This window comes from Phodopus roborovskii, unplaced genomic scaffold (assembly GCF_943737965.1).
Source record: "Phodopus roborovskii unplaced genomic scaffold, PHOROB, whole genome shotgun sequence".
NCBI lineage: Eukaryota > Metazoa > Chordata > Mammalia > Rodentia > Cricetidae > Phodopus > Phodopus roborovskii.
The window spans coordinates 101,608-117,755 of record NW_026125633.1 but is presented as its reverse complement, the minus strand read 5'-3'; positions in this window follow the sequence as shown (position 1 = coordinate 117,755).

The following is a 16,148-nucleotide window of genomic DNA, read 5'->3' as shown; positions in this document are numbered from 1 at the left end:
AGCCACCTGCCTCTGCTTTCCAAGCTCTGGTATACTTCCTGCCTGTCAAGCAGTTGACTTACAAGGACACACAGATTCACACACTCATGTGTGTTTGTACCATTTATTTTAGTCTCATTAACCTTTCTAAGCCATTAGGAATAAAGTAATTTCCTTTTATGAACATCATAATATTGACTTTGCGTCATGCCAAAAGGACACAGCAGGGGAATTAATCATCACATCCTAAGCTTAATCTTCACAGTGTTCTCTCTCCCCTCTAATAGCGCTCCAGTGCTTGCTTCCCCTTCCTGGCATATCTCTTATCTGCTCAAGTACCAATGCCTTAGGTATGTGACCCTGCTCCTAGGAAGCTTCTTATATGAGGAATGGGGAACAGCCAGGCAGTGGTGGGGAGCAGTAGTTATCCATGCAGCAGTGGCCAAGAGAAACTAAAGGCCTTGGATGCACCTCTTCTATTTCTCCTTAGTGGCACTAGTTTCCCTGGGGAGAAAACACACTCATCCTGACATCTATTCTAGTCTAGAGACTGAGTCCAGCAGATTCACACTCTGTCTCGATTGATTTTTTGTACTCTGAGTCAATTCCCTGGAAGTTGTCTTGTGACTCTGTTGTGAAAGGTATCCCTGATTCAGCTTCTTTTGTTCAACCCTCTTTTCTTTCATCTGTTCCAATTTCCTGTCTCTCATCTAGGCTTCCTGAGGTCTCTATGAAGTCTACTTCAGGCCTCATGCACTCCTTCCCTTTCTTCGTTGTGTTAAGCAGCTTTAGCCACCAGGACTCTTTGTTGTTTAAATTTCTGCTGGAAAAACCTTTGTGCAAAGGAAACAACATAGACACAGTGCACACACAGACTTGCCCCAGGGAAATCGATGTGTAGCAATCACACTTCCAATTTGGCACCTTCCATGACATCATGGAGCAGCTTTGTCCTCTGGGGGATATGTGCCTTGGGTTTAGCTCCATGGCTAAGGGAGGGGCAGTGAAGTGGCATCCACTGTGGAGGGTGCAGTCTGTTTCTCATGCTCATTACAGTTGCTGTCTCCCCATGGCTGCAACAGTTCCCTTGCTGGTCAGGATAAAGGAATATAGGAGGCAAGCTGTCATGGAGAAGACTCTGGGGAAGAGTGCAGACTAAGAAGGCCTAAAGGCACCTGAAATGTTGGAGGTCGCACATATTTTCCTTTCCTCCCCTTCGTTTTCTCCTACTTCTTTCTCCATTTGCTGCCCCCCCCCACTTCCCCTGAGCTCTGAGGGACTTTTCCCTTCCCAGTTCTGTGAGGGACTTTATATGAATCTCTTAGAATACACCTTGTATCCCTAGATCCTCTGGTGGTGTGAATTATAGGCTGGTGATCATTTGATCTAGGTCTAAAATCCATATATGAGTGAGTACATACTGTGTTCCTCTTTTTGTGACTGGGTTACCTCATTCAGGATGGTTTCTTCAAGTGCCATCCACTTGCCTGCGAATTTCAAGATAACATTATTTTTTTCTGTAGAGTAGTATTCCTTTGTGTAGATGTGCCACATCTTCATTAACCATTCTTCAATTGAGGGGCATCTAGGTTGCTTCCCAGGTTCTTGCTATTACAAATAGTGCTGCTATGAACATAGTTGAACAGATGTCTTTGTTGCATGGATGTGATTCCTTTGGGTATATGCCTAAGAGGGTGATTGCCTGGTCCTGTGGTAAACTAATTCCCATTATCCTGAGGGAACCGCCATACTGATCTGCAAAATGGCTGTATGAGTTTGCCCTCCCACCAGCAGTGGAGGAGTGTTCCACTTTCTCCACATCCTCTCCAACATAAGTCATCATTGGTGTTTCTAATTTTAGCCATTCTGGCAGGGGTAAGATGGCATTTCAAAGTTGTTTTGATTTGCATTTCCCTGATAGCTAAGGATGTGGAGCACTTTCTTAAGTTTCTTTCAGCCTTTTGGATTTCCTCTATTGAGAATTTGTTCTTCAGTTCTGTACCCCATTTTTTAATAGGGTTATTTGGTGTTTTGTTGACTAGTTTATTGAGTTCTTTGTATATTTTAGAGATCAGCCCTTTGTTGGATATAGGCTTTTTGAAAATCTTTTCCCAGTCTGTGGGATGCCGTTTGGTCTCGTCCACTATGTCCTTTGCCTTAGAGAAGCTTCTAAGTTTGAAGAGGTCCCATTTATTAATTGTTGCTCTCTGTGTCTGTGCTCCTGGAGTTATGTTCAGGAAGCGTTCTCCTATACCACTTTGTTCAAAGGTACCTCCTACTTTCTCTTCTAAGAGGATCAATGTGGCTGGATTGATGTTGAGGTCTTTGATCCATTTGGACTTGAGTTTTGTGCATGGCGACAGACATAGGTCTATCTGCAGTCTTCTACACACCCTCATCCAATTGTGCCAGCACCATTTGTTGAAGATGCTGTCCTCGCCCCATTGTATAATTTTAGCTGTTTTGTCGATAATCAGGTGTTCATAGGTGCGTGGGTTAATATCAGGATTTTCAATTCAATTCCATTGGTCTACCTGTCTATTTTTATGCCAATACCAGGCTGTTTTCAGAACTATAGCTCTGTAGTAGAGCTTAAAGTCAGGAATGGTTATGCCTCCTGAAGTTCTTTTATTGAATAGGGTTGTTTTGGCTATCCTAGGTCTTTTGTTTTTCCATATAAAGTTGATTATTATCCTTTCAAGGTCGGTGAAGAATTGTGGTGGGATTTTAATGGGGATTGCATTGAATCTGTAGATAGCTTTTGGTAAGATTGCCATTTTTACTATGTTAATCCTACCTAACCAAGAGCATGGGAGATCTTTCCATTTTCTGGTATCTTCTTTAATTTCTTTCTTTAAAGTCACAAAGTTCTTCTTATATAGGTCTTTTACTTGTTTGGTAAGCATTACACCAAGATACTTTATGTTGCTTGTGGCTATTGTAAAGGGTGATGTTTCTCTGATTTCTTTCTCTGTCTCTTTGTCGTCTGAAAAAAGTAGGGCTACTGATTTTTTTGAGTTTATCTTGTATCTTGCTAATTTGCTGAAGGTGTTTATCAGCTGTAGGAGTTCCCTGGTAGAGTTTATTGGGTCGCTTATGTAAACTATCATATCATCTGCAAATAGAGACAGTTTGACTTCTTCCTTTCCAATTTTGATCCCCTTGATCTCCTTTTGTTGTCTTATAGCATTAGCTAGAACTTCTAGTATGATATTGAAGAGATATGGAGAGAGAGGACAGCCTTGTCTTGTTCCTGATTTTAGAGGAATTGGCTTAAGTTTCTCTCCATTCAGTTTGATGTTGGCAGTCGGTTTGCTGTATGTTGCTCTTATTATGTTTAGGTGTGTTCCTCTTATCCCTGACCTCTCCAATACCTTTATCATGAAAGGGTGTTGAACTTTGTCGAAGGCTTTTTCCACATCTAGGAGATAATCATATGGTTTTTTCTTTTTTCTGTTTGTTTATATAGTGGATCACGTTGATAGATTTATTATATTTTATAAACAGGTACTTGCCCATCAATGTTGATGGCATCACTGTGTGCAGAACATTAGTGAACCTAGCCTGGTGTCCAAAAGCATTGCCACAGATGAAGCTCAGTGATGTACTGAGAATGTGACATCTTTTCAGCCTTACATAAAAAGTAGTTCTGTTGTTTGTAGTATGCAGATCCAAATGGGGCTCGATGAGGTGGCTCGGGAGATGAGGACACTTGTTCTTCTTACAGTTCCCAGGATAAATACAGAGTATCTCATGTTGACTTTCAAACTCAGTGACTCAGTGAAATCCAGATTCCAGAGATCTGGTGCCCTCTTCTGTCTTCCTTGGGCACTCCATACAGGAAATCATGGGGATGACACACACACATAAAATAAATTAAAACATGAAATGGATGATTTCAAACTGGCTACAACTTGAGATAAACATATCAAAAAGATAGTCACCCATGGGTATGTTCACTTCACAATGAGTGCTTGTCTGTGTACACCTGAAGTCCTGTATTTCATGCATTTGCAGGAATTGCTTTGTCCCAGACTAGTAATGACTATATGGCTGGGGTGTGAGGTTCAGAGTCGTAACAATTGGGAAGCGAGCAGGAATGTGATCACTATATATTATAACCTCTGAGAAGCAAATATGTCTAGTAAGTAGTATAGTGAAAATAAAAGACAAGGAGAACAATACTATCAACACTGCAGTTTTTGGCTAATTGCTTTGATATTAAGTAGTCACATAGCCATAATATGGATCAACCTCCATATCCTTATCCTTCTCCCTGAGAATGAAAATGTGCAGTTAGAGAGGTGCACTTGGCAGCATTCTGTCGCTCCTGTGAGGCCCCACTTCTTCATGGCCTCCCTCTCTGAACTCTGGCAGCTGTGGTGGGCTGAGGGGGAGTGGCCGTGGAATTTCACTTTCCTTTATGGAATTGGATGGCAGCTGAAGTCTAGCAGAAGATATTGCATTTGAGGTTTGGGAGGTGATGGGGCCTTGTTTCTGGCAGCAGAAACAAGTCCCTTGGGAGTAAAGTGAGAGATGATGCTTGTCAAGGCCTATTGCAAAAATGGATGTGGTTGGTTAATTTAGGTGGTGTGGCACTGGTGGCAGTCAGAACAGCTGTCTTGTCAGAGGCCATCAAAGACATGCTGGCAGGAGCTGGTTGGAATATTTTGAGTGTGGTAGACTGCGTTGACTGGGAATGTGGCCTCAAAGGGTAAGCTTCAGTGGGAATGCTAGAAACCCAGGTGTGATGCTTTTGGGAAATAGCTCTGGCTTGAGGTTTGTCCATTTTTGGAAAGCCAGAGGTACTTACTTGGCCTTCCCAAAAGGGGCAGCTCATCCATGGATGGAGATGGACACTCAGTGTGAGCACTGCTCTCTGCTGTGTAAGCATTTCCCCGGTTTGACCACACCTTTGGCCATCAAGTGTCTCATCCAGCAGTGATGTGATGGCAGGTCCTGTCCTGGAATCTTTGTTGCTGCTGAAGTTTATCATAGCCTGGGTGGGAGTACATGCCCATTTTCTTCTCACTCATTCTTATCATGGGTAAATGACCTGCACCGCCTCCAGCATGCCGGGATGAGTTTGAGGCTTTTTAAATCTGTCCTGGCTGGGCCCAGGTGAATGCCTCTCCCCAATTAGGGCATAATTTGTGTTAATTATATATATATATATATATATATATATATATATATATATTTAAAAGTTTCTGTCTTCTGATATTGTCTAGTGGTGAGAATGGGGGTGATGAAGTCTCCAACTATGAGTGTGTGAGTTTATTTTAATGTGATCATTGAGTTTTGTAGTGTTTCTTTTTCGAATGCAGGTACTTTTATTTGGGTCATACATACATATTGACAATTGAGACTTTGTACTCCTGGGATTTCTCCCCTGTGATGAATATGAAATGAAGCAACTTTTTGAAGTGACCAAGGCCATGTTTCCTTCTTGCTTTTCACTTTGCTACTCAACTCCCCTGCCAGAGTGTAGTGGGAAATGTTGATACATTCATGGAAGATAATTTAAGAATTCTCTGAATTAAGCAGGGTCTTGGTGGCACACTCCATTAATCCTAGCACTCCAGAGAAAAATTCCGGCAGATCTTTGTGAGTTCCAGTCCAACCTGGTCTACAAATCAAGTTCCAGGATAGGCTTCAAAGAACTACAAAGAAACCCTGTCTAAAACATCAAAGAAACAAAAAAAGAATATCTTAGACTGACTCTAAAACTATAAGCAAGCACCCAATCACATCCTTCCTGGAAAAACAGATGTTTTGGTCATGGTAGCTTTTACAACAGTAAAACAGTAATTAAGACACTCACCAAGTATATCATCTGTGCATAGAAATATGTTAATGTTATCCTTTTGTGGTGATATCTTGTTTACACAAATAAAGTCTGTTTGGGAATCAGATATAGATGCAAATGCTGAGAGATCACAGAGAAGGAGCAAGCCACAGCTCATCTTATCTTCTAAGCATCTCAGGAGGAACAAAACAATTTCCTGTTTTTCCCTGCTTATACCCTGTTTCTGCCTAGCTACATCACTTCCTGCCTTTCTGGGCAGTACTGCAGACCAGTATTGTTAACTAGTGGCAAAGTCCATTCTCAGAACCCCAGAAAGACTTTGTTTGTGTAAGAAAGATATCACCACATCAGTTAAAATGAGAAAATCCTGTATCAATGATTAATGAATGTATTAATGACCACTGGTAACAAACTTGTGACACTGTTCCTGAATTAAGTATCTCAATAACAGAAACTGTCAAGTCTAGGTTGTATGTTTTCAGCTGCCCAGATTGCAGGCATGTAAGGATGCTGTAATCTTCCTGCAAGTGTTCCCTCTATCCCTTTAACACATGGCTTCTGGGATACCCATTGGCTTTCACCAGCTTAATGACATCACCCTCCCTCAGCCAATCAGCAGTAGATAGTGTTTGAGGTTACCTTGGAAATAACTGACCAAACATTCCTCACTGCTGAGCATCCTTGATCGTGCCCAGAAGTGGACTCTTTACTGAGAAACCCAACAACCAGAGTACTCATCCCTTTATCCAGATCCTACACCTTTTAGAAACCAACAACCTGTTCTTTCATCCCTTCATCCATATCTACTCCTTTTCTTTGTTGTTCCTGACTTGAAGATGTCAGGTAGGAAAAAAAAAAAACTTAATGGTTTCAATTTTTTTTTAATGGACAGCTCCATAAACTGGGAAGCATCAAACAATGTGGGATTAAGGGGAAATTGGTGAACATCAGGATGATGACATAAATGTAGTCTTGGATATGACATTTCCTAGGGGTGTATTGGACAGAGAATTTCTCCATCCTGTCACTAAATGTGTCTTTACTTTCCTTGGTGAGATAGCAGGCTGGAAGGGCTCTCTGAGGTATTGTGTCTTAAGAGTATGAAAGAAGCAAACCAGACTATTCCTGGGACTGTTTCAGCTGAAGCACAGAGAGAGCTGGGTATGTAGACAGGTCAAGTAAGGGCTATGATTCTTCCCTGCACTAATTTTGTCTCATGAGAATTACCATGTTAATACTGTGGAACAGTGATTTTGGCATATCAGTGGAAATGTCTGCAATATCTTCCACACCTCCATGAGCAGGGTTGTCTGGCCACCCAGGCTGGATAGGCAGCTATGTCTTACTCATGGACCAGAAGGCAAGCTTCTTGGACCTTGGCTTTTACAGTTAGGCCTGTTACTTCATGGGACAGACGGGGCTGTGTTTCATGTCTAGAGCACAGAAGCAATAGTGTTTCCTGTTGTGACTCTCAAAACAAACTCTTGAAAATTAGTGTCAGTTCCAGGACTGTTTTTTTGGTGTGTTCCCTGAGCACTTGGGAGCTGAGGTACCTGATGCAGCACTAGCAAAGCTCTGTCCAGTTTTAAAGGAACCTTTGTTCATGTTAAAATTCTTTTTAATTTCTCAAATTGAAAGACCCCCACTATGCATATTGCCTGTTTGAACTGCTCTTGCCAACTAGCCAAGGTCAAGTTATGGGAAAAATACTGGAGGGGAACCAGTTGCTACTCTCCATCCAAAGTCAACCAGATATCTGTGGTCTGCAGCTTGGACCAAAGCAAGGTCAGCAGGATGATATCTGGGAACAGAAGGTTCTGGGAGCATTCTATGGAGACCACCAGAGTGCTGAGATAGTCACAACTGAATTCTTTGTATTTTTTTTTGTGCCCAACCTGAATAAGCAACTCTGTGCTTGGATAACCCAAATTGCCTTAATTGAATGGACCAATGAAATCCCTGTAACCATGCTTCTGCTTCTGTAAGCCTGCTTCTTGCCACCCCAACCCTATATAAACTGCCTGAGTTTTAACCTCAGCACACTAAGTCCCCTGAAATACTGGAAGCGTCCACAGGTACCTGTGTAAGCAATAAACAGCCTCTTGTGCTTGCATCCAGTGGTCTGGTCTCGCCTATTGGGGGCAAGGACCTTACCCCAATGGGCTCCAAACTCTTGGGGTCTTTCAAAATGATAATATTTTTGTTGATGATGTTGGAATTGTTTTTTGCAAACCATCAAATCACATTAGCTTATATCTCCTCCCATATTTTCCCCTCCAAACTTTTTGACCATCCCAAAGAAAAATTGAAAAAGTCCACAGCAAGTCTTTCCTTGGTTAACCCAAATTGCCTTAATTGAATGGACCAATGAAATCCCTGTAACCATGCTTCTGCTTCTGTAAGCCTGCTTCTTGCCACCCCAACCCTATATAAACTGCCTGAGTTTTAACCTCAGCATAGGGACCGTATATTCCCTGGAACATGGTCAAAGTCTCACTGACCCACCCCTTAAAGATATCTGGTTCTTCTCCACCGCCAACACTCACCCTTTCTGCTTGAGCCATTAAGTGTGTAGAGTAACACTTCAGCATCTTTATCACAATTTAAGGACTCTCTTCAGTGGCTTTTGGATTACACTGTTTCTTTTTAATGTGAGGGAAGATAAAAGTCTCGTGTAATCATTTCTCATTCTTAATTATGAGTCTGTCATCATAGATACCAATGCAGAGGAAGCTTCCTAGGGCCATAACAGCCAATGACACCACAGATCATTGACTTCCACATGGCTTCAGGAGGCAGTATAGATTATAGAGACCAATCTGGCATGGAGCTACAGCACAGTCTATGGAGGCCTTTTGAGGAGGGTCAATTCAGATAAAGGACCACTCTCCATCTCCATTAGTGTGAGCTTCTGCAGCTCTGTTTCACTTCTACTTGGCCTGTTCATGGAGATCTGCTCTGTCATCGCCAGCATCGTCTTCTTCTTTTCAGTCTCACGAGAATGCTTTAAAAGGCATCTGCCCATAAGACCTGATATTTTAAATGTTTCAGAGTTCTTTTGTTCCCTCAATATCCTCTGCTCTCTCATCTCCCTCAGTGTCTCCCTCGGTCTCTAAGCCTCCTGGAGCTGCTCTGTGGTTGTGCAGAAGCCAGCAGTCACTGAAATTTCAAATTGATATTTACTGAATAAATTCTTGAAAAAATTTTGGATGTAATCATTTGCATTTGAAGTTAGGTCATATCTACAAACTCATCAGCTATATAATAGGATTAAAAGCCCATAGTGGTCATTAAATTAGCAGTGCATAAATGAACAAAAACTAACATTAGTTTCTGGAGAAGCAGAGGATTTTTTTTCCTAAGTTCTTTTATTCTTGCTTACAGGCAAATTTTTAAAATCCTGTCTCAGACACTAACAGAGCCCACCGGGACTTTTCACTCCTATGGCCCCAAATGGGGTAAGTCTCATTCCTTTTGAAAACAATGTTCTTTGACATGCAATCATATATAGAAATTCAAAGAAATGGAATCATTTTTTAAATTAGTTGTAATTTATCTTAAAATCTATCTTATTTTACATACTAATGCCAGGTGCCTCTCCCTCCCTTATATCCATTCCCCTACCTCCCCCTTTAGTAGCAAAGTAACGAGAACCAAAACTGGGTAGTTCACTAAATTTATTGAGCTGTATTGCTGCATGTGGTGTTTTATTTACTATAATTTCTTTAGTAAGAGCTTTTTCACACACTTACTCTCTCTCTCTCTCTCTCTCTCTATTTCTATCTCTCTCTCACACACACACACACTGTGTATGTGTGAATGTCAGACCGGAGACATACAGAATGGTAGGACAGTAGGAGGTGGCTTCTGATGTTCCTCTATCTTGTCTTTTCTGTTTTAGAACAAGAGCACCATGCAAAAATACCAAGAAATATCTCTTCTGCCAAAAGAGCGGTTCGGATTTTTAATTTCCATAGGAATGAATGTGGGAAGTCAGCTACAAAGTACCCATGGAAATGTATATCAAAATGAGTGATGACCTCCCTAGAGATGGCAGCAGATCTACAAACAAAAGAACTTAAAGAGGAAGCATTTGTGTTATACCACAAATTTTTAACGTGAGAACCTGCACATTTCTATCTCCTTTCCTGTGACAGATCCCTTACTAATTCTGTCTTCATCTTCATGTTTCTCCCCTCTGCTGACATTATAGAACTTGAGAAAGACATCCTTCAGTCAGATTTATGGCCGCTCACACAAATGTTTTTCCTTGCTATTCAAAGACACGAGAACCACAAATAAGGGAAATCATGATAGTTCATGAGCATGTTTCCACATGGCCTTCATTTTAGAGGAAAGTTTGCAGTTTAAGTGGTTGTGTCTGCATTGGTGAGTGTGTCAACTGCTGTATCTCTGGCTAGGCATTCAGTCACAGACTTATTCCTATGTATGGCAGAGCCCAGATTGCTCTTCTCTTAATCCTGTAGCATATTGTTTAGTTAAGAAAGAAGTTAGCATTTCCTGAACCTAAATAGGAACCAGAGAACTATGTACTACCTGGGGTCAAAGTGGCTTAGCATACTTTCTCGTTTTTGATCATACGTGGATAGGCAGAATAAATGCAAGATGGCAGAGCTGTCACCAGATATTTTTACACGATGCTAAGTGAATGAATGCTTTGTGTTTGAGGAAGGAAAGATGGCAAAGGTCTCACCAGTCCTGCCTAGCCCTGTGTTTGGTGAAAGAGAACCTGAGGACATAAATGCAGGTGATGCAAGGAGCCCAGGCTCTTGGGAAGACCTCTGTGGTCCTGAATCTATTGATCTTCTGAAGGCTGTTTGTGCTGAGTAGGCATATCTCCATCAGGTTCCACAGAGGAAAAGAAAGGTCAGACTTAGACATGAACACAGATACCACATTTTATAATTCTCAGGTTGTGCAACTGAAGAACATGATTTGGATGGTTTTCCAACTTTGGTTTTCTGCAAGGTGAAGGTAATCTCTTGAGATTACAGTAAACATCCCTCTATTTCCTCCTCCTTAAGAGAAATAAGTGTGTTACTAGAGTACTTATTTGCCCCTCCAAACAAACATCAGTTTGTCACAACCAGTTTTCAATCCCACCCTGCACTCAAGAAACTTTCTTGGTTCCTGGACTGACAGGAGTGTTGAAGCACGTAGCAGTCTTTGTGGGTGCCCCGCCTCACTAGGTTCCATTGCACAGCTCCCAGCTCTGTGTTCTCCCAGTGTTCCTTTTCTTACCTAATACTCTCAGGGAGAGGTTGTTCCCTGCTCAGAAACAATACTCTGTGCTTCTCTATGAGCACACATCCTTCTCCCTGGTAGTAGAAGGATGAGACCACACTCTATTTTTCTGTTGAAGTTCAGGAGGAGGATGGTCTGTTTCCTTGATAGTCTGTGAGCTCATTAACCCTCCCTGCTGTCTCCTGCATGCTAGGATGATAAGCACACACAGTATCAGATTAGCTATACTACTTGACATCTGATATTTTAGGAACGCACTAGTTGATAGAAGAATTACGACCTTTCTTTCTCTAGGCACTGGGATGGATGTGGATGTAACATGTCAGGGTGGAACTCTTCTCTCTCCAGCATCTTCTGAAACCATGCCTAGAGAGACCAAATTTTTCAGGGTCTCATTTACAAATTTGGACCTTTTCTGCTCACATATTAATGCTGCTTTATTGCTTTAGACTCTTCGTGGAGAAGCTGAGACATGGCCCAGAATACTGGAACACCCTTTCCAAGGGAACACGATCCAAAATCAACAAGGTAGGTCTTTTTTATCCATGTGGCAGTCCTAAATCTCCAGAGTCACAGGGAGCTACTCAGAGAAAAGTCACAGATCCTGTCCCTGGGTAAACAGGACATCTCTCAGCATCACAATACAGAAGAAAAGGATGGCAGCAAATTGGGGTCAAGTCATAAATAAGATTCTGACATCTCATGGAAATAGATAGTATCCCCAGTACAGGAAGGGTCTTTTAGAGCCCATTCTCCATGGTATGATACTTTTTAGCATGGAGACACGGGGTGGTGGGGAGCCTAAACACTATCACAATTGATTTAACAGTCTTTGATGATTCCTCATGGAAGGCCTCGCCCTCTCTGGGGAGTGGAAGGGGGGTGGGATGGGTAGGGGTCTGTGTGGGGGAATAGGATGATAGGAGTGAGATGGAACTGGATTAGATATATAAAATAAGAAAAATATTAAATTAAAAAATATTCATAAGTCCCTTCCCATTTGTTTTCTTTTCCCCTTTGCTGACATTAGGTCAGTTCTAATTCTCCCTTTCTGTTTTGTTTTGCAGACAATACATAGGGTCTTTGACATAGTTGAGGCCCTGAAGAGACAACTCCTGCAGCAATATAGCTAGGAGTACTCAGAATACCTGGCAGATAAGGTCAGTGTGTGAGCATGAAGACAGGATGTTTTTGTATCACTTAATCAGCCTGTGACCTGGGACTCTGTTTTACTGTCAGCGGAGGTTGTGATCCAAGGAACAGGATCTACACATTCTTGCAAACATATGCACTCATATCTATAGAAGACAACACACACATGCACGCACACATGCACCTATTTACACCCATATACCCATGCATATTCATAGTCACAGATGCATACACCCCAAGTGTATTATGGTTTTGAGAACATTGAGACCAAACTGTCCCTTAAGAAAGCCTTACAGTATCTGAGTAAAGGGGTGTTGGTTGTTTTTGGGCATAGATGCTGTGGTGATTTGTCATACCACAACACAACTTCCTTTGTTCATCTCTTTGTTGGCAGGTCTTTTCTCTGACTTTTGAAATATTAGACTAATCCCATTTTTCTTTCTAGAGAAAAAAGAGAAGAAGAAGAGGCAGAAAATAAGACCTTTTGGAATGAAGTAAGAGATACCATCAAACACTCCGCAGACTTTGCCAAATGGAGTGATCTTCTAGACAGGCTGGTGGATGGAGTTGAGGAAGACAGGAGCAGAGAGGACTTGGCACTTAAAAGTGCTAAAGTGTCTTCTGAAGAATGCACTGTTATTACAACATCAGTGCCAAGCAGTCCACAAGAATCCATCAAAGATATGAAAAGGGGCCCGTCATCAGACACACAGGGTGGAGAGGCGAAGGTGGTGGAAAGCCCAGGTAAGTCACCAGAGGTTCATGTTTTTATTTTATTTTATTTTTAATTTAATTTATTATTTTACATGTCGATCCCAGTTCTTTCTCCCTCCCTCTCTCCCCTCCCTCCCTTATTCACTCTCTTTACCCTCTCTGCCCTCTCATATGCACCCTAACCACCCTCCCCTCCCATCCCCCACCCAAATTCCATGTGTAGGGGAATGCCATCCAGTTGGGTTCATGTGAAGTAGGGACTAGGGCTTCGCTCCTGTCTCTAGATTAAGGCAGTTATCCCTCCATGGGGGATGTGTTCCAAAGTCCTTTTGTGCACCAGGGATACATCCTGGTTTCACTGCCTGAGGTCCCTTAGACTGCTCAGTCCTTCTGGCTGAGATTCATATTCAGGGGGGCCTGAGTCATTTCCATGCTGCCTTCCCAGCTATCAGTCTGGTGGCCCATTAGCTCCTCCTTGTTCTTATAAGCTGTCTATGTGTTTCTGCCTCCTGGTGTTGTCCTCTCCATCTGCATCTGAGTTCTACTTCGACTCAGTGTTTATGTATGGGTGTTTGCTCCTCTTTCCAACAGGCACTAGTTGAGGTCTCCATGGATAAGTTAGTTGTTGATCTCACTCTCACTCTTCCGGAAAGGGAGCCTTTCCATAGAAGCTCAAATTGTTAGTTGGCAGCAGTCTTGTAGTTCTCTAGACCTCATGATTTTAAAGACTTATGTTTAAATAGAGCCTATTGCATCAGGGTCGGCCAGACACATTTGAGAGTGCACCTCACCAGTCTAGTACTGCTGTTTTTTGAAGAGGTGTCTGAAGTTGGGAGCACTAAGCAGCACAGAGAAAGCTTCATCCCCCATGCAATTTCCCCAGTCTTTGTCTTTCCTGGATCCCCTTTGCTGTGGTAATAGAACCTCGAGTGACTAGTATTTTCTCTTTCCTTCCTGCCATCTGACTTCCCATAAAAGAAGCCTTTAACTTAGTTTAAGCCAGTTCAGTTTCTTCAAAACTCATGATATTCAGATCCTCATCTTTTCAGAGCTCTGGAGAGAATAGAGGAAGCACATTAAAATACTCCTGAATTATTGCTCATCGTGAGGACTTTGCTGTGCATTGGTAATTCCGAAAAGACTATTTTGGTTGTATGTGATTGAATTTTCAACATCAGGTAGACCTCTGTAGGATTCTCCTAGTAGGTCAGGGGAGATAATGACACTGACTGAAGTGCTAGCTGTGACAGCCCCAAACCTAGGGTAGAATCTCCAGAAATCACCTGACAATTGGCTGTGGGTGGCCACCTCCCTATTCTAAGATCTCTTCAGGTTACATGAGACAGGGAGACAGAGAAGACATGTTTTTTCACAGCACAGATAGCAGGGAAGACACAGAGCACAGAGAGATTCTTTTAGACTAACAGTGCCGGGGAAGGCCTGCACTCCAGGCAGTCTGCTCACATCTGCAGATGCGCTGTCACACCTGCGCATCCTTGCCCACACATGAACATACACATTCTGAAAAATGCACACATATCATAGACATGTACAAACACATGGTTCATATATGAAGGATTTCAAAGGAGAAATCACGAATATTGAAGAAAAAGTTCTCAAATATGCCATCTAAATACATTATTACTTTTATTTTTTATTTGTATCATCTGGCTTTACAGCCTAAATAGGCCTTAACTTTGAAATCCTGGCCCCTCACCTAGGAAATGCTTAAAATCCAAATATGCAACTACTGGGCTGGAATTTTACATATTTCTAAAGTATTGGTTGATTCTTGTCTGCACTGGCATGAGTCAAATCTCTCCTTGAATGACAACCTCAAGCAAAATTGCAATTCCCTTCTTAATTACACATTGGTGAGAGTCAGAGTGCCCCAGCTGTGGCCCTGTGTATTCAACAATCAGCATATTTAAAGATGATCTTAGAGAGTCAGTCTTAGAGAGCCTAAAGCCTGTGCACTCAGCAATCCACACATCTGCATAACATAACATCGGAGCAGAAGTAAGCTATTCTGTTCCTTTTGGACTATAGAAATAACCAGGATAGAGTATGTGGCCTCAGCTAATTTGAGGGAAAGAGCTTTGAGAAGAAAGTTCTCACCTGGATTGTGGTTGTATTATAGGCAGGGGGCTCCTGAAGTGATATCCAATATCTTTGAGATTTTTCCTCCAGGCCACCAGGCTGAGCTCCGCTCATGGACACCAGGTCCTGTAACCTCAGACTTCTCTCTTTTTTCCTTTGCAGGTCAGAACTCCAAAGGCCTCCGCCCTGTAGTCCTTCCAAAGGACCTTTGTGATCAGTTTCTGCGCTGTGCACGGAAGAACACCAGGAAAGGCATAGAGACATGCGGTGTATTATGTGGTACCATGGTAAATATAGGAAAACCCCTTCTTGATCTGAGGCTGTATCTTATTCCCCTTGGCTGCCCTTGACTCCCAGAGAATATATCTAGGGGGCTGTATCCATACATATCCCTCAACAGAAGGAACCATGTGTGAAATGACATTAGCTAACTTGAATTTGATGAGTTTCTGTGTCCTGGTGATTACCTACTTTGTGCTAAGGCTTAGAATAGAAACTAAACACTTCAAGACCTGTGAGCAGACCTAATGCCTGCTGCAAACAAAACCCTAACCTAGGATATGCTATTGGAGACATCTCATGTTCATCTCATCACCCCCTACATTTTTCTGTTTCCCCCAGAAAGCACTGGAGCAGTCAAGGTGGGGAAACACTGGGGTGAGGGTAAAGGATGAGGGTCATTCACTGGGGTGAGGGCTTCATTTATTTATGGAAAGTTGGATTGACAGGAATTGTAACAAGTTGTTTTCTTGTGGCAGGTCAAAGAAGAATACCATGTGACCCACATAATTATTCCTGTGCAGACAGCAGGCCCTAATTATTGTTATGCGAGAACGAGGAGGAAATATATTTCATGCAAGAGGAACTGGGCCTTCTGACGTTAGGTTGGATTCATGTAAGCAAATTGATTTCACAGGTGGTGAGGCCCAGATCTGTGTCTGCACAATCAAGACGAATTTCATCCATCTGTGAGCACCCACAGTCACTGGTGTTCTAGTGTTTAGTCAAAAGGCACATTCCTTGGTGCATTTCAGCTTTACTAATTTACCTCTTCCTCAGTGTAGTTCTTCATTGTTCCACTTCTTGGTTAATGTGTTGTGCATTGTAGACTCCCTAGGAGGTAAGAAAA